Raw genomic sequence first — 18,840 nt, forward strand, 5'->3', positions numbered from 1 at the left:
ACCAGAAACTGTCCTTTTGGCAAACTGCTCTCAAAGGCTTCATGACAGGAAAAATTCTCTTGGATTTTGTCCTTTCCCTTTCATAGATCTGTTCAAATGAATGATCTGTGTTTCAGTTTCCAGATCATTATTGGCAGAAAACTGGAGTTTAGGAAGATTTATTGTTTTTAATTTAAAGCATTGCATTCTCCATGTGGACTAAGAGGTGTATAATCTTTGCTAGACTCATCTCTTAAACTCCAAGTACTTCAGCACCATCACACAGTCCAGGAACTCTTGATATTGTGTCCAACTTTTCCCTCAGGGTATTTTTTCTTTCAGAGAAATGTTTACTTGCAAGTCCAGCAGGAGCTCGTAAGAATCTGAGCTAACAAACACTGTGGGATCACACTAGAATTCCCTTAAGGCACTTTCACATTTTAAGATCTTGGAAGATTTTGATCTGTTCTTTACACAATTGATCACTGAAGCTAAACTCTGAAACATAGTCATCAGATCATCAGAACATTTTGCACTGTGTGTTTTGCACGTCAGCCTAGCAAAAGCACACAACTTTCTCCAGGGGCCGATAGGACCCCACGGAGCATACGTGTCATAGCAGACAGAGCACGTGTGCGCAATGTGGCTTTTCCTCTAACATATACAATCTGTGTCTTACAGACTGCAGTCCCTGCCTACAATCTGGACAATCACGTTCTTCCTTCAGAGTGATTTACATTAAGAGAAAAAACTACCCCTGCCATGTCATTTTCCATTTCATATGCACTATGTCTTATAGAAACAATACACATAACAGTCTACGGGTGGCAAATATACTCTCCAAATTGAATCTTTGGATTAGAGAGAACCTTAGGAAACTAGTTCATGCCCAGGTACTCATCAAAGGAGAGGCAAAATATTGCAGTGCATGGAAAAGATGCATTTTCTAGTCCTGTGGAAACTGTGTGTGTGTGTGTGTGTGTGTGTGTGTGTGTAAGCCATTTAGCCTTTCTCATCCTGTTTGCTCTTCTGTGAATAACATATTCATAGACTTCAAGATGTCTTTGACTTGCAAATGCACCATTATTTTAGATATCATTAAGAAAGAAAAAAAATGATGGGTAGGGGGATGGGTGAAATAAGTGATGGGGATTAAGGAGTGCATTTAACGTAATGAGCACTGGGTGATTAAAATAAAAACTTAAAAAAAAGAAATATATGTAGACATCTAGGTCAATGGCTAAGATTAAGAGTCCAGAAATAGACCCACATTCAAAATACCAATTGATTTTTTTGTTTGTTTACACAGACACTAAGGTAATTCAATGAAGGATAGCTTTTTAAAAAATAAATGGTGTTAGAATATGTGGATATTTATTTGGAAATAATAAACATGACCTTAAGAAAAAAACAGAAAAAAAGAAAAAATGATGCCAGTTAAACTATGACCTAGTTCTTTTTATAAGGTAGAATTATTGCTTTTTTTGATATGTGTGGTTTTTTAGGTTGGCTTTTTAAAAATAATTACTAAGTAAACTCTATGCCCAATGTGGGGCTTAAATTCACGAACTTAAAGACATTTGAAAGAGGTCTTTTAGACTTAGATATACATTTTGTTGTATTTTACTTTTGTATATAGAAAAAGGAAAATAGAAACCAAATAATTAGTTAGGGTGTTTTGAAAATTTCTTTAGAGTCCAGCTTTTCAGATTTACTCTTGAATTGCATTTATCAATGCCTATGGATGTTAATGCAACATTTTCAAAAAGACAACTTTACTGTGATTGTTCTACATTTTGCTCCCAAGCTTCTAACACTATTTATAAGTTTTGATGCTTGTGGCTTTTTTCATCTTTAAAAAATTTTTTATTAAACATTTATTTATTATTGGGAGACGGAGAGAGACAGAGTGTGAGCAGGGGAGGGGCAGAGAGAGAAGGAGACACAGGATCTGAAGCAGGTTCCAGGCTCTGAGCTGTCAGCACAGAGCCCGACACGGGGCTCAAACTCACAAACTGTGAGATCATGACCTGAGTCAGGCACTTAACCGACTGAGCCACCCAGGTGCCCCTGTGGCTTTTTTCATCTTACCAAAAGGTATCATCAGAAGGTTTTTGGACAAGTGCAACACAACGGGTCCTAAGATGACATGGGTTTAGAGTTTTCAGTGTTGCCTCCAGAAATAACTAAAAGTTTGTGTACAGTCAGTGGCAAGTGCATCATGATTCCAGCCAGAATCAACAAAGGTAGCAAGATACTAACCAATTTAAGACTTGTTAAAACGTGAAATAAAAGTGTGTTTCTTAGAATCAAAATATTGATTCAAAAAACCAAATGAGGTTGTTTTAGCTTTGTGAAATGACTTAGTACATTTTATTTGTTTGAATTTTATTTTAATGTTTATTTATTTTTTGAGAGAGAGATTGACAAAGTGTGAGCAGGGGAGGGGCAGAGAGAGAGAGGGAGGCACAGAAGCCAAAGCAGGCTCCAGGCTCAGAGCTGTCAGTGAACCGGGAGATCATGACCTGAGCTGAAGTTGGACGTTCAACCGACTGAGCCACCCAGGTGCCCTGTGACTTATACTTAAACATCATGCCTATGTAATACTTTTTTATTTAGGTATTCTTGCGTTCACTGGAATAATAAGGGAGGTTGCCATGGAGAATATTATGCCTGCTAGGTTTTAGAAGAAAAATGTCAGACTCAGAGACCAAGGCAGCTGATTAAGGGGCGTTATTTTTAGGGGTCAAAATGGTCACTTTGCACCCTTAATATGTCTTATATCCCTGCCAGAGTCTCTGTAATTACAGAGTATTTAAATTCTCTTAGTGAAGACGCATGTTAAAAACATAGTCTGGAAACAGGGATTTGTTAATCTATTATTAGTCAATAACACCTTGGCTTAAGGTTGTTCATCAGAATAATTATGGAATCGACAGCCTAGTTAGAGAGAGACTAATCTATAGACATGTAATAAGAAGAGAATAGCTGCAAAGTAATCAACATGTACAAAGTAGCAGAGTATGGCATAAAGTAAATATATCAGTACTGTACATATTGACAGGATCACAACCTACCTACCCCCAACAAATGACCATGTTAACTAACCTTAAAGGTCTTGAGATGGACAACTGATTCTGGAAATGTTTCCCATATCTTCAGGACATTTAACAAAAAATGATGTTCTAGGCACATGAAAAGATGCTCAACGTCGCTCCTTATCAGGGAAATACAAATCAAAACCACACTCAGATACCACCTCACGCCAGTCAGAGTGGCCAAAATGAAGAAATCAGGAGACTATAGATGCTGGAGAGGATGTGGAGAAACAGGAACCCTCTTGCACTGTTGGTGGGAATGCAAATTGGTGCAGCCGCTCTGGAAAGCAGTGTGGAGGTTCCTCAGAAAATTAAAAATAGACCTACCCTATGACCCAGCAATAGCACTGCTAGGAATTTATCCAAGGGATACAGGAGTACTGATGCATAGGGGCACCTGTACCCCAATGTTTATAGCGGCACTCTCAACAATAGCCAAATTATGGAAAGAGCCTAAATGTCCATCAACTGATGAATGGATAAAGAAATTGTGGTTTATATACACAATGGAATACTACGTGGCAATGAGAAAAAATGAAATATGGCCTTTTGTAGCAACATGGATGGAACTGGAGAGTGTGATGCTAAGTGAAATAAGCCATACAGAGAAAGACAGATACCATATGGTTTCACTCTTATGTGGATCCTGAGAAACATAACAGAAACCCATGGGGGAGGGGAAGGAAAGAAAAGAAAAAAAAAAAAAGAGGTTAGAGTGGGAGAGAGCCAAAGCATAAGAGACTGTTAAAAACTGAGAACAAACTGAGGGTTGATGGGGGGTGGGAGGGAGGGCAGGGTGGGTGATGGGTATTGAGGAGGGCACCTTTTGGGATGAGCACTGGGTGTTGTATGGAAACCAATTTGACAGTAAATTTCATATATTAAAAAAAATATATATATATATTAAAATATATAATATATATATAAATATATATTACAATAAATATATTTAAAAATTAAAAAAAAAAAAATGATGTTCTTTGGGGTGCCCGGATGACTTAGTCGTTTGAGCATCCGGCTGTTGATATCACCTCGGGTCATGGTTGTGGGATCAAGTCCTGTGTCGGGCTCTGCACTGACAGTGTGGAGGCTGCTTCGGATTGATTGTCTCTCTCCCTATCTCTCTGCCCCTCCTCCGTTCTCTCTCTCTCAAAATAAATAAACATTTCTTTTTTATTTATTTATTTATTTATTTATTTATTTATTTATTTGATTTTTTTTTTAACATTTATTTATTTTTGAGACAGAGAGAGACAGAGTATGAACGGGGAGGGGCAGAGAGAGAGGGAGACACAGACTCGGAAGCAGGCTCCAGGCTCTGAGCCATCAGCCCAGAGCCCGACATGGGGCTCGAACTCACGGACCGCGAGATCGTGACTTGAGCTGAAGTCGGACGCCCAACCGACTGAGCCACCCAGGCGCCCCTCTTTTTTTTTTAAATGGTGTTCCAGGACACCTGGGTGGCTGAGTTAGTTAAGCGTCAGTCTTTTGATTTTGTCTCAGGTCATGATATTACGGTTTGTGAATTCAAGTCCTGCATCAGGCTCTGCACTGAGTCTGCTGAGCCCATCATTGTAGAGCCCTCTTGGGATTCTGTCTCCCTTCTTTCTCCACCCTTCCTCCATTAGCTCTCTATCTCTATCTCAAAATAAATAAAAATAAACTAAAAAAAATTGACGTTCTTTAGGATAGGTCTGTTGTAGCATAATGGGTAAAGAATGGACAACTTTGTGAGTGTGATTTTTTTTAATGTTTATTTATTTTGAGAGAGGGAGAGAGAAAGACAGAGCATGAGTGGGGGAGGGGCAGAGAGAGAGGGATATGCAGAATCTAAAGCCGACTCCAGGCTCTGAGCTGTCAGCACGGAGCCCTATGGGGGGCTTGAACTCACGGACCCCGAGAAAATGAGATTAATCGACTGAGTCACTCAGGCGCCCCCTGAGTGTTATTTTTGAAAACTTCCTATACCTATTTTATCCCTCACCTTCCCCATCTGTAATGGGGATGGTGTCTCTTCTCCCTGTATATGCAAGTCTTCCTTTCCCTTTGTTCTTTACTGGTTTCCCTCATGATTGCTAAAGGTATGCTGCCCTTTCTGGCATCACATCTAGACATAACAACATGCAGCGGAAGAAGATAGGATGTTTTCTCCTTCCATTTCACTTTAAGGGAGAAATACTTCCTGGATGCCATGTGGTTCATTGGCCAGAAGTAATTCACATGCTCTTTCCTAAGCCATCACCGGCAAAGGGAGAAGGTTTATTGTGATCACCTTACCAGCTAGGGTTCACCCCTGAGTCACCTATGAAGGATGGATGCCCTGAATAAAAGGTAGCCATTCCTACCTACTTCTTTGTTGAAGTATAAACAGGACTATTTAACGGCTATAAATGGGACCGTTTAACGGCTCTGTTATACTGTTCCTGATGATTACTGGAAAGCTAAATAATATAACTTCTATGAAGTACTACTGATGACAATGGCAAACACTTCTACTGTGGTATTTGCTATGTGTGATACATTGTCTTATACGTGCACAGCTTTAAGTTTACAGCAATCATCACACAAGCCTCATGAGGCATTTGTATCATTGTTATCTCCTTTTTACAGATGTGGAAACTGGACACAGAGTGGTTAAGTAACTCGCCTAAGGTTTCACAGCTTGTAGGTGGCCATGCTGGGATTAGAATCCTGCAGGGTGGTCGTAGAGCACATGGGCTGAACCATACTCCTGGAAAAGTGCTCAACCCCTGGTAGCTATTACTGTCATCTCTGCTGACCTACACTCCTCAAGCAACATTTACAGGTTTGTTTCCCTTCTTGTGCTGTTCTTTGAAGAGAAGGAAAGATACATTTTAAAAAATGTATAGAAGGGGGAGGCCTGGGTGGCTTAATAGGTTGAGAGTCCCACCCAGTCTTGATTTTGGCTCAGGTCATGATCTCACGGTTCATGAGATCAAGACCTACATTGGGCTCTGGGCTGACGGCTTGGAGCTTGCTTGGAATTCTCTCTCTCCTTCCCTCTCTGCCCCTCTTCTGTTTGTGCTCTCTCTTCCCACATATAAATTAATAAACTCTAAAAAAATTTAAAAAATGCATAGAGGAATTTGAAGAAAAATTTAATAGGAGTGTTTTTTAAACTTTATATCATAATCTATTCATGAGTTATAAAATCTATTTAATAAGTCACAACCAGGGGCGCCTGGGTGGCTCAGTCGGTTGGGCGTCTGACTTCAGCTCGGGTCATGATCTCACAGTCTGTGGGTTCGAGCCCCATATCGGGCTCTGTGCTGATGGCTCAGAGCCTGGAGCCTGCTTCTGATTCAGTGTCTCCCTCTCTCTCTGCCCGTTCCCTGCTCATGCTCTGTCTCTCTCTGTCTCAAAAATAAATAAAAACATTAAGAAAAAAAATTAAAAAAAAAAAGTCACAACCAGCTTTAAAAAAATAAAGTATAATGCAATAAGATAAGATAAAACAAAATTAAATAAAAATATCAAGTACAACCTTTTTTAAAAAGTTTATTTATTTTCAGAGAGAGAGAGAGAAGTGGGAGGGCAAAGAGAAAGGGAGAGAGAGAGAATACCAAGTAGGCTTTATGCTTTCAGTGTGGATCTCGGTGGCTTGAATTCATGAACTGTGAAATCATGACCTGAGGCAAGATCAAGAGTTGGATGCTTAACCAACTGAGCCACCCAGGTTCCCCATCAAGTGCAACCCTTAAAATAAGTTTTTTTCTCTAATTCAATTATGTTTATTTTGTATATTTGTTCTAGGTTGCCACATGAAATGTATTTTTTATTTTAGGTTGTGGTCAGAAAAAGCTGGAAAAACCTTTAAGTTGACTTCTCTACAGAATAGCTCAGAGAAACGGCTCACTGACTTTCTTTTTTCTTTTTCCTTGTTTTGGACTGAGAAGTGTTTTTTTTATTTTATTTTATTTTCCTGATTAGCTGATTTTACACACATACTCCCTATATACCCACATTTCCAATTTCTCTTTGTCTCTTTCTCTTCCTTTTAAGTAGGCTTCATGCCCAGCACAGAGCTCAATGTGGGGCTTGAACTCACGACCCTAAGCTGAGTCAAGAGTTGGACATTTAACTGAGAGAGCCACCCAGGCACCCTCACATTTCCAGGTTCTCTCGAAAAAAAAATAGAAAATCTGACAACACAAGGCTAATATTTCTACAGGGCAGGAATCAACTGAAGCGGAGTACCCCCCTTGTGCACTTTGAACAGAGCACTAATTCTCAGTCCTCTCCACTCCCCACTACACACAGTCTGCTCATACACAGTACCTGCCCGGTCACTGAAAGCACTTGGTATTGTGATCCCTGGGCTATATTATCCTGGCTTTAAACTTTTCTTCATAGATCTTAATCTGTGGTTGTTAGATCTTCTTTGAATTTTTCTACTGAGAATGATTTTTTTTTTTTTTTTAAATTAGGCTTGGAACCAGAAACAGAATTTAGCTAAAGTGTGTTATCTCAACCATAACAAAAATATGTGGCTCTGGACCTCCTGCTACTTCATTGTCTTCCACAATTTTTATACTGCTGATTCTGTTTCTGCTTTTTTGTAGGACCCAGGCTTTTTTCGGTTGTCTTATGATTAGTCCTCAATTATTCTTAGTAGAGTTTTGGTCCTCCTAAAGATATGCCTTTGCATTGCATCTTCAAATGGTTATTCTGTTGTTTTATCTATTCGATCAGAGGCTCTAGTTTGTTGTTCTGAGAGGACAAATTAATGTAATGTCAATTTAGTGTACTCACAGTGCCTTAGGCTGTGGAATGGACCAGCATTCACAGAAAGATACAGTATTGTAAAGTAGTTACAAATGTCCTTAGAAAGCATTTCAGTATGAATTGGGTCAGATTGAGACATAAAGAATGAAAAGTTCTGAATTCTCTCCTGTGAATAATAATATCCTCATTTTAATGGGCTTAGCTTGGCTTTCCCTTTTATAAGAAAGATGTTTCCGGTTGTGAGTAATTGAAGACCGGATTCAAACTGGCAATGAAGGAAATTTACTGGCTCAATAGAGTGCAGTGGGAGATCAGGCTTCAGGCATAACCAGATCAAGACTACAATTCTATTTCCCATTGAGTCTTTCAGCTCGGCCCCTCTTTGATTGTCTGCTTCATTTTTAGCCTGGCTTCCTACACTGTAAATAAACACCTGAAGCAATTCCACATATAGTAGTTCCTGTGGCAAAGAGAGTATCTGTCCTGATCACTTTTTGGTAAGAGCAAGGAAATTTCCCAGAAATCCTCACTAAAGTCTTATATACATCTCTGGTCAGCACTGGGTCATTTGCCCATCCTTAAATGTTTAAATGTGGCCAGTGTGACAAGATTGAGCTAACCAGGGCTTATTCTTTATTAGCTCATCCATACCTCATGGCTAAAAGGGTGCGGTGGGGAAAATTATTACACTGAAGGAGATGTAGACAGCTGGACAGAGACACCTTCTTTAGAAGTTACACCGCTAGGAAGAAACTTCGTTAAGTATGATCATCCTCTGAGTTGCTACCTCACATATAGAAAAAAAAAAAGTACTTCATGTGGTAGTCCTTCTTTTCTTTTATGAGGATGAAACCTTAATACTATAGACTGGGAGCCTTAAACAATACATATTTATGTTCCCACAGTTCTGGGGGCTGACATGTCCAAGATCAGGATGCCAGTGTGGCTGGGTTCTGGTGAGAGCTCTATTTCTGACTTACAGATGGCCGCCTTTCTGCTGTGTCCTCATGGCAGCGAAAGACAGAGAGACAAACAGGATGAGAACTCTCTTATCCTCTTCTTCTAAGGCCATATTCCTACCGGATTAGGATACCTCCCTTCTGACCTCATTTACCTTAAATTCCCATCTAAAGGTCCTATCTTCAGATAGTCCTATTGGGCATTATCACCATATTAATTAGAGGGGGGGAACAGATTCAGCAGATAGCAGTGTTGAGATGTTAATCATTGCCCAAGTATTTTTTGAGCATCTGTTCTGTGTCCAAGGTGGACTGGGCATTGTGATGGTTGGGGGTTGGGTGGGGCAGGATGAAATATTCACTGGGCGGCAATCATAAACTAGAACAAATGCTGTGAGGTAGGTAGAGTAATGCTGGGAGAACTCCAGAGTGGCCGGGATCACTGAAGATTGGAATGGCCCAAAAACTGTATGGAGAATTTGAGGCTTAAGCTAGGATTTTGGAATTGGTGGAAAGAAGTATGAAGTGTGTGAAAGGATAAACACCCAGATGAGGAGGGTAGCAATGGGGCTTGAGGGAAAGGGCCAGGTACCATGGAGGTCTTACAGAAAAGACTGAGAAAGTTTCATAACTGATTGGCATAGAGGGGACTTCATAACTGAGACATGGAATGAAAGGGTGAGGAGAGTGGAACTTTGAACAGAGATCAGAAATTCCATAAAGAGGGAAGTTATGGGGGTGGGATTGGGCCCATGCAGAAGGATGAGGATTATTTTAGAAATAATAGTTTTTAGAAAGTTTTTATCATGGGGTTGATAATTGAAGCTAAGGAAATGAATGATCTCTTTGAGAAAATATGTAGAGAGATGGATGGAAAGAAAAGGGCTAACAATCATTTCCCTGAAGTATCTAGCAATAGCAAGTGGCATGATGGTGTGAGACTATTGAAACTTTGATGGATTTAGTTCTGATTTTCTCAGGGCATGCACAGAACTAAGTGTCATGTGAAATGATCATTTGTTGGTTGATGATAGAATGGATGAATGTTAGAAGTTTAAAATCCACAATGTCTACTATGCATCAGAGATGTTTTAAAGTCCAGCAGCTTTCCCATTTCCATTTAATTGATTGTTTGATCATCATTTATTACTTATACACTGAAGAAATGATAAGCTGAAATATTCCTTCCATCACATGAAGGGGTTAATTAGCTCGGTTTTCAGAGGAGTCATCTGACTGTCATACTAGTCCAGGTACATTCACTGGGGCATTCCCAGTGGGCAGGGATCCTGGGAGAGCATTGCACTATGACCTAGTTTTCCCTTTGGAAGCAGGTCCTTTCTCCTGGGCCTACCTCAGCTTTCTCTTGGCAGTTCTGCTCTCAGTGACCTTTCTCCCTGTACTAGCAGCTAACGGTTGGGTCTACCTTTGTGAAGACAACGTATGGTTGGTCTGCCTTTGAATTTCTCACTCCTCCCTTTGGAGCTCAGAGCTGCCCACAACTGTACCCAATATTTTAGATCCTCCAACCTCTTCTCTTCTGCTAGCAGTATTTGCCATTCTAATATCTAGTTCTTGTGGAGTCCTGGTGTGGATCAATGAATTTTATGCTATCTTGGGGCTTTCTGAAGACAAAGAATTGAGTCAGATAAGGAGTTAATAATATATTAATTTAAATGCATATTATATATTTAATATATTTAATAATATATTTAATGTTATAATAAAATGCCAGGATTTTATTTATTTAAGCTTTTAAACATTTATTTCAGGGGCGCCTGGGTGGCTCAGTTGGTTAAGTGACCAACTTCGGCTCAGATCATGATCTCATGGCTCGTGGGTTCGAGCCCCGTATCAGGCTCTGTGCTAACAGCTTGGAGCCTGGAGCCTGTGTTGGATTCTGTGTCTCCCTTTCTCTCAGCCCCTTCCCCACTCACTCTGTGTGTGTGTCTCTCTCTCAAAAATAAATACATAGTAAAAAAAATTTATTTCAGTAATCTCTACACCCAATGTAGGGCTCAAACTCACAACCCTGAGATCAAGAGTCCGGGGCTTTTTCAACTGAGCTAGCCAGGTATCCATAAAATACCAGGACTTTAAATCCAGATAGTCCTGGATGTGAATCGTTAGTCTTTAATTTGACCGGTGTATGATTTGAGACAGTTGCTTAACCGTTTTTGAAAACAGTTTTCCCAACTGAAAAATACATGTAACAACTGTCTTTGAAAGTGACTGTAAGCATAAATAAGGTAGACGTACATGAAGAGACCTTGCATAGCACCTGGCATATTATAGGAGCTTCATAGGAGGGTATTTTATATGACAAGCCAAGGCAAAATACACATGTGCCATAGTTCCAGAAATCACTCTACATGGGTTTATGAGGAAGAAGATTAAGGCAGACAGACATACACTCTCTCCCCTAATTTAAGAATATATACTCCCAGTTCTACCTGGTCAGATCTTTTCAATTTCTATGATGTTATTTTGTTAGCTAGTGCTTCAATGTGCTGAAGAATAGTACCTTAGAGAACTAAACAAGTTAATAGATTTTCCTTAAATTGGACCAATTTTCTTCTTCTTTATTGAATCAAGAAGCTAACTGTCAAAGAGGCATAGAATGGTATAGATAATACCCTAAGGTAACAAAACTCTATTATGTTGTATTCCATTAGAGCTGAGCCCAGGGTATTTTGGAAGAAAATTTCACTATGTAATAAGAGGGGATTGTAGTCCAAACTTTATACGGCTGTTTTTCTCCAGGTTTTTCTACTGTGTACCTTAGCAGCCTTGTCCCAAATGGAAATATCCCAGGTTCATTTTTTCGTCTTGAGAGAATCTAGTGTTAACACTAAATTGGAGATTATCTTTGAAGTAAACAACATTAAGGTGAACAGAGAAATATTCAAGTTCCCTTCAAAGGAATGTTTCAGCTTGCCTACCACCTTCCTCCCTCCATTTATGTAAACCAGAGTCACTGGTATCTTTCCCGTAAGTAAGCAGGCAGGTGACTTTGCAGTTGCTCCTGAATAAGAGCCAGATCTTAGAAGTTTTACTCTCTTCTGACCCTTATACCAACTAAGACTTGGCTACTCTGTGGATTAATGTTTGCTAGATAAGTTTTAGGAAACCAAATATATTCCTTATTTACTAGTCATGTCATGAAATATTTTAGATCTATATCTATATCTTAGCATTAGGAGTATATATTACAGTTGTTCAATGCTATAGGTAAAAATACATATCTTCATGTTAGAATTGGGAAGATTTTAGTTACCTTAAGTAAGAGAGAGATTTTTGCCTAAATAACCACATGAATCCCAAATTACGTATAGGCACACCTCATTTCGTTACACTGCACTTTATTGCACTTTGTGGACACTGTGTTTTTTACAGATTGAAGGTTGGTGGCAACCTTGTGTCGAGCAAGTCATCGGGGCCATTTTTCCAACAGCATTTGCTCACTGTCCCTGTGTCACATTTTGGTAATTCTCAAAATATCTCAAAATTTTTCATTATTATCATATTTGTTATGGTGATCTGTGATCAGTAATTTTTCATGTTGCTGTTGTAATTCTTTTGGAGCAACACGAACCACACCCCTATAAGACTGTGAACTTCATTCATAAATGTTGTGTGTGTTCTGACTGTTCCACTGACAGGCTGTTCCCCGTCCCTCTCCCTCTCCCTCTCCTCGGGCTTCCCTATTCCTTGAGACACAACATTATTGAAAATAGGCCAAGTAATGACCCTACAATGACCTCTTAGTGTTCATATGAAAGAGTTACAGGTCTCTCACTTTAAATCAAAAACTAGAAATAAATAAGCCTAGTGAGGAAGGCATGTCAAAAGTCAAGACAGGCCAAAAGATTGGTCTCTTATGCTAAACAGTTAGCCAAGTTGTAAATGAAAAGAAAAAGTTCTGGAAGCAAATTAAAAAGTGCCACTCCAGGGACTCCTGAGTGGCCCAGTTGGTTAAGCATCTGACTTTTGATTTCTGCTCAGGTCGTGATCTCATGGTTCATGAGATTGAGCCCCTCATTGGACTCTGTGCTGACCATGTGGAGCTTTCAAGTAATTGTGTGTGTGTGTGTGTGTGTGTGTGTGTATGCAAAGATGTATTATTATTTTTTAAGATTTTATTTTTTAAGTAATCTCTATACACAATGTGGGACTTGAACTTACAACCCCAAGATCAATAGTCACATGCTATATCATCTAAGCCAGCCAGGAGCCCCAACTTTCAAGTCTTAGTTATTAAAGAAATACATTACGCTGTATGTATCTACTAAAGATAATGATTGCTCTGATGGATCTGGGTAGTCAATTGAAAACCTTCTGGAAATAAATCACCATTTTAGATACTATTAAGAACATTTGTGATTCATGAGAAAAAGTAAAAATATCAACAGGAACAGGAGTTTGGAAGAAGTTATTCCAACCCTCATGGATGACTTCGAGAGGTTCAAGACTTCAGTGGAGGAAGTGACTGCAGATGTGGTGGAAATGGCAGGAGAACTAGAATTATAAGTGGAGCCTGGAGATGTGACTGAATTGCTGCAGCATCACTATCAAACTTTAACAGATGAGGAGTTGCTTCTTGCGAATGAGCAAAGAAAATGGTTTCTTGAGATGGAATTTGTTTCTGGTGAAGATGCTGTGAAGACTGTTGAAATGACAACAAGAGATTTGGAATATGACGTAAACTTAGTTGATGATGAAGTGGCAGGGTTTGAGAGGATTGATTTCAATTTTGATTGTTCTACCATAGGTAAAATGCTATCAAACAGCTTCACATGCTACAGAAAAATGACTCATAAAAGGAAGAGTCAGTTGATGTGGCAAACTTCATTGCTGTCTTATTTTAAGAAATTACCACAACCAAGGGCACTTGGCTGGCTCAGTTGGTAGAGCATGTGACTCTTGTGAGTTCGAGTCCCCTGTTTACATGAAAAGAAAAAAAGAAAAAGGAATTTATCACAACCACCCCAATCTCAGCAACCACCAGCCTGATTGGTCAGCAGCCATCAGCCCATCCTCCAGCAAAAAGATTACTACTTGCTTAAAACTCAGATGATGGTTACCTTTTTTTTTTTGGCAATAAATTACTGTTTCATTAAGGTGTACACATTGGTTTTTTTTTTAGACACAATGCTTTGCATACTTAATAGATTATAGTGTAGTGTAAATATAACTTTTATATACACTAGGAAACCAAAAAATTTATTTTAATTGCTTTATTGCAATATTCACCTTATTGATATGGTCTGGAACTGACCCTGCAATATCTCCAAGGTATGCCCATAGCTTGATTATGTGGCATTCTAAAAGCAGTGTCTCAGATGAATGTCATCCCTTTGAATAAGAGGTAGCCTAGTAGACTATTTGACTAGAAGAAACTGCAGAAGCCATGGTAAAGTTTCATTCTAAATGGTGAAGATTGGTCACTGATATGTACAAGGGGATCAACTTGCTAGAGGAAGATGGGGGTCTAGGATTCTTAATTCCTGACATAATATGCTATTTATTTATTTATTTTATTTATTATTTTTAATATATCTATGTATTTATTTATAAATGTTTATTTTTGGGAGATCATGAGTCGGGGAGGGGCAGAGAGAGAGGCAGACAGAAGATCTGAAGAGGGCTCTGCCCTCATAGCAGTAAGCCTGATGTGGGACTTGAACTCATGGACCGTGAGATTATGACCTGAGCAGAAGTGGGATGCTCAGCTGACTGAGCCAGCCAGGACCCAACAATGCACTTTTTAAAACACCATGGTTATTGGATGATATCATGGCTAGCTATAAAAGAATATGGGGAGCTCTTACTGTTTTGAAATAAAACAGCAACTTACATACATTCTTTTCTAGAGTGAAACTCAGTTGTGTTAAGTTTTAAGCTACCATGTTGGTTTAAATATAGGGAAATTACAAGTTTAACAATATAAAGTCTTGAAGTCCAGAGTCTGGGCACAAGGTTATGGTATTTTAACTCAATTATATAACGTTCTCTGAATAGAAAGGTATTGCTGCAAGAGGAGTTTATTTTTTTTTTTTTAGAGTTTGTTCAATTAGGAAATAGGAAATGGAACCCCAGGAAAGTCAGATGCCTTGTTGAAGTTCATTTAGCCGCTTAGTGTCTGTGGACCAGAACTTAGTTTCCTTGTCTCCCAGATGAGTGCTCACCCAATACAGTATCTCATCAGGGAAAAGGGGTGGGAGAGGGAGGGAATGTTTCCTTTGATCTATAGTGGTTTTACAGCTCAGGGCTAAATCTGCTCTATAAAGTGAGGAATAATGGCTAACTGTATTTCCTCTAAATAGGTAGCTTTTCCTTATAGGTACTACATTGTTACCGTGTTTTCTCTTTTGGAGGAAAGGAAGTTGTTATGCATTCAATTGCATCTCCCAAAAAGATTGGTTGAAACTCTAATCCCCAATATCTCAGAATATGGCTTTATTTGGAACAGTGTCATTGCAGATATAAATAGTTAATATAAGCTCATACTGGAGTAGGGTGGGCCCTTAATCCATTATGACTATGTCTATATAAGAAGAGGAGAGACTTAGAGGAGAAAGCCAGAAGAGACAGAGATACAGTGGGAGAAAATGGACATTAGATAAAGAGGTAGAGATTCCAGTGATGCATCTATAACGCAAGGACTGCCAAAGATTTCCAGCCACCACCAGAAGCAAGAAAAGGAAAGCTCTGCCTCTCCAGACTTGAGAAGGAACATGGCCCTGCCATGATTTTGGACTTCTAGCCACCAGAACTGTGAGAGAATAAATTTTTTTTTTTAATTATGTTTATTTTATTTTTGAGAGTGAGCGAGTGAGAGAACATGAGCAGGGGAGGGCAAGGGGGGCGGGTGTCACAGGATCCAAAATGGGTTCTGTGCTGACAACAGAAAGCCCGACATGGGGCTTGAACTCACAAACCATGAGTTCATGACCTGAGCCAAAGTTGGATGCTTAAACCAGACACCCCAAAGTTTAGTTGTTTTAACTCTCCTGGTCTAAAGTACTTTGTTAAGGCAGCCAGTAGGAAACTAATACAGAGGACGGTGTAATGAAGGAGTTTATTGGGCTTTCCTGGTCAGTCTGCTCAAGGCACTCATAAAAGCTTATCAGTCTGAGGCATTTGTCCACTACTTCTCTACACAGCATGCACTGTTATGGCTGGTTCCTCACAAGGGTTTCCTAAAGTTGACTCTCCTCATAGGAGGAAGAATAGTAAGCAGAGTGAACATTTTTTTCTTTGCTGTTTTAATTTTGGAATTAACAATTTGGGGAAGAATGCATGTGCGATTTTGTTGTTGTGGGCTCTGGATATGCTTTTGTAGGCTGCTAGGATCCTGTTTGTTTACATGATGTGTGTGTTATATCTTAGTTTCCTGTTATTTTCCTTTTGATCTAAACATCTTGAGTACTAACCTTTCGGGATTCAGACCTATTAAGAGTGTACACATGTATATGTGTACATTATAAAAGTGTGCCTTGCACTAGGAGGTAGAAGTGTTGATTTCCTTAAAAAAAAAAGCAGAAACTGGATGCTTATTCTAACAATTTTTTACATTTCTATCATTAGTTACACTATTAATTCATTAGAGAAAGATGATCTAATTCATATACTTTCCTATATTCAGTAAGGATCAGATAGCTTTTCATTTGGCAAAAATTCATGTCATCTAAAGTAATAAGAATGTAATAATTTGACTTTCATCAGTTGTTACAAGAAACTGTTAGATTTATCATCTTAGGACAATGTATTTTAATCTTTCACATTCTTCTGTTCACTGGTAAGACTGTTTTGTGTAACTAGTAAATAGATCTCTAAATTATACCAAGATGTTTTAATACACTATTTTAACTTTATTAACATTCCCAGAGACCTACCAGTGCCGAGGTAATAATCATTTTGTTTGGATTGGAAATTGATGTTGAGAACTTATGTAAGTCTTGAATTTAGAAGTAGGAAAATCCATTTCTACTTAGAATTAGCTACAATGTATCAGAAATTCCTAGTATGTCATAAACTTGTTCTCTTGAATCACATTAGGCTATACACCTTAACATACAAATGCTAGAACCTATTCTAAAGCAATGTTTCCTCCCTTTTCTGGCTTTATAATATCTTGACACCATCTGCCAAAGTTGGTGTCTGTGAAGCTGGTTTGAAAATAATATGTTCTTGTCCTTATGTGTTAGTTTTGTGCTATTCAGTAAAGACAGTGATACTGGTTCTATTTCCAGTTGGGCTGGTGTGTTTCGCTTTCTATACTACTAGCTGTCTTGGATTTGAAGTCATCTTTTCATATTCATGTATTTACCACAGCATTTCCTGGTTATTTAGACTAGTTCCTCAAAAGTCAAATTAATTTTATCAGTAAGTTAAGTCAAATTAATTTTATCAGTAAGTTTTTCTCTCATGTATTGAAAAATGTATCTCCTATTGATTTTGAAATCAAGACATAAAAAGGCAAAATATTTCATCATTCAGATATGGATGTTGTGAGAAATACTGTTGTTGATATAGGAATTCTGAAGGTGTAATTGCCACCAATTATTATAGTTAAAAAGTTATATCTCAAAAATATCAAGCCATAAACAGGCTTTGAGATTTCAAATGCCACAACTATTTTTCACTTATCAAGTACTCCAAATCCTCAACTCAGTTACAGCTTGGGACTCCTGAAAACAAAGTTGCCTGTTTTGTCTTTGTCTCTTTGGTGCGCTACACAGCTTCTTAAATTTTACTGTACTTACAGATTACCTGAGAACCATGTAAACAGGAATTTTGGGTCAGTATTCTGGGGTAGACCTTGATATTCTGCTTTTCTAATGCACTCCCAGGTGACGCCATTGCTGCTGGTTTGGACAACACTTGAAATAGCAAGAATATATAGTAACCTCTTTTCTCCTTTCTTCTGGAAACAGATTTCTTTTTATTGGGAAACCCATTCTATGTGGCATGAGACATGACCCAGATATTGGCCAATCAGAATCGCCCTTAACAAGTGATTTGGAGAGTCCAGATGGCTTTTCTTCCAGGAGCTATAGAAGCTGGGGTCATCTTTCCTGGCCCATCTGAAATCAAAGAATAAGGCAAATATGAAAAAGGGTAAGTTAACAGAGATGAGAGACAAGAGTGTGTCTCCAGAGCATTATTTGGATTTTTGGATCCAAATGTGCTTAATATATATAGTTCATCCTTGGAATTACTGGTTAATACAGTTTGTTTGTTTTTTCACTTAAGCTAGTCTGAGTTTCTTCCTGTTACAGTAAAAAAAATCCTGATAAATATACTGAGCTTGTCATTCAGTAAATCCTAATTAGTGATAGGGTTTGGTTAAGTATAGATGACAATGCAAAAGCAAAGCCAAGTAACAGTCAATTAATTGTATATAACTTGAGACATGTACTTAACTCAGCCTCAAATTCTAATGCAAATTTAGAAGCAACATGGTTAACTTCCAATGTTGTAATGGACTTAGAGCATTATTTCTTTACCTAAAAATATATTACAACCTTGTGCCTTCAATGATGAAGGGGACTTTGGATAGCTACTTTCTACTTTGTGGATGAAGACATCAAAATTCACACATCCTGTTCAAGGCTACATCTAAAGTTACAGAAAGCAAAACATAGAACTCTCTTTTTCATGCTATTATTCCTCTCTCCTCAGTCATTTTTATTCCTTATTGTCTAGACATTGTGTAGATTGGGTTTTTTTTTTTTTTTTTTGATGTTCATTTATTTTGAGAGGAGAGAGAGAGAGAGTGAGTGTGTGCAGAGGGGCAGAAAGAGGGAGAGGATCCCAAGCAGACTTGGCATTGTCAGTGCAGAGCCTGACTTGGGGCTTGATCCCATGAACCATGAGATCATGACCTGAGCTGAAATCAAGAGTAAGATACTTAGCTGACTGAGTCACCTAGGTGCTCCTTGCTCTTATTTCCATAAAATTGATTATAAATGTATAATGTCTAAACGCTTCTTTGTAAAACACTTTTTATGTGTATATATGTTTGAGAATATGCGGCAATCATATACAACTTG

At 38.6% G+C, this 18,840-nt stretch overlaps 1 long non-coding RNA gene across 5 annotated transcripts in view; it reads left to right on the forward strand.

Annotated features, from left to right (window-relative positions):
• Window positions 1-15,877: 15,877 nt before the first annotated feature.
• The window catches only part of LOC102959010, a 71,245-nt gene continuing 68,282 nt past the window's right edge, over window positions 15,878-18,840 (forward strand). For all 5 annotated transcript variants that reach the window (XR_006218922.1, XR_006218932.1, XR_006218924.1 and 2 more), the window contains exon 1: window positions 15,878-17,905. This is a non-coding gene — a long non-coding RNA (uncharacterized LOC102959010). The remainder of the gene's footprint in view (window positions 17,906-18,840) is intronic.

The sequence above is a fragment of the Panthera tigris genome, chromosome A1, assembly GCF_018350195.1.
Source record: "Panthera tigris isolate Pti1 chromosome A1, P.tigris_Pti1_mat1.1, whole genome shotgun sequence".
Lineage (NCBI taxonomy): Eukaryota > Metazoa > Chordata > Mammalia > Carnivora > Felidae > Panthera > Panthera tigris.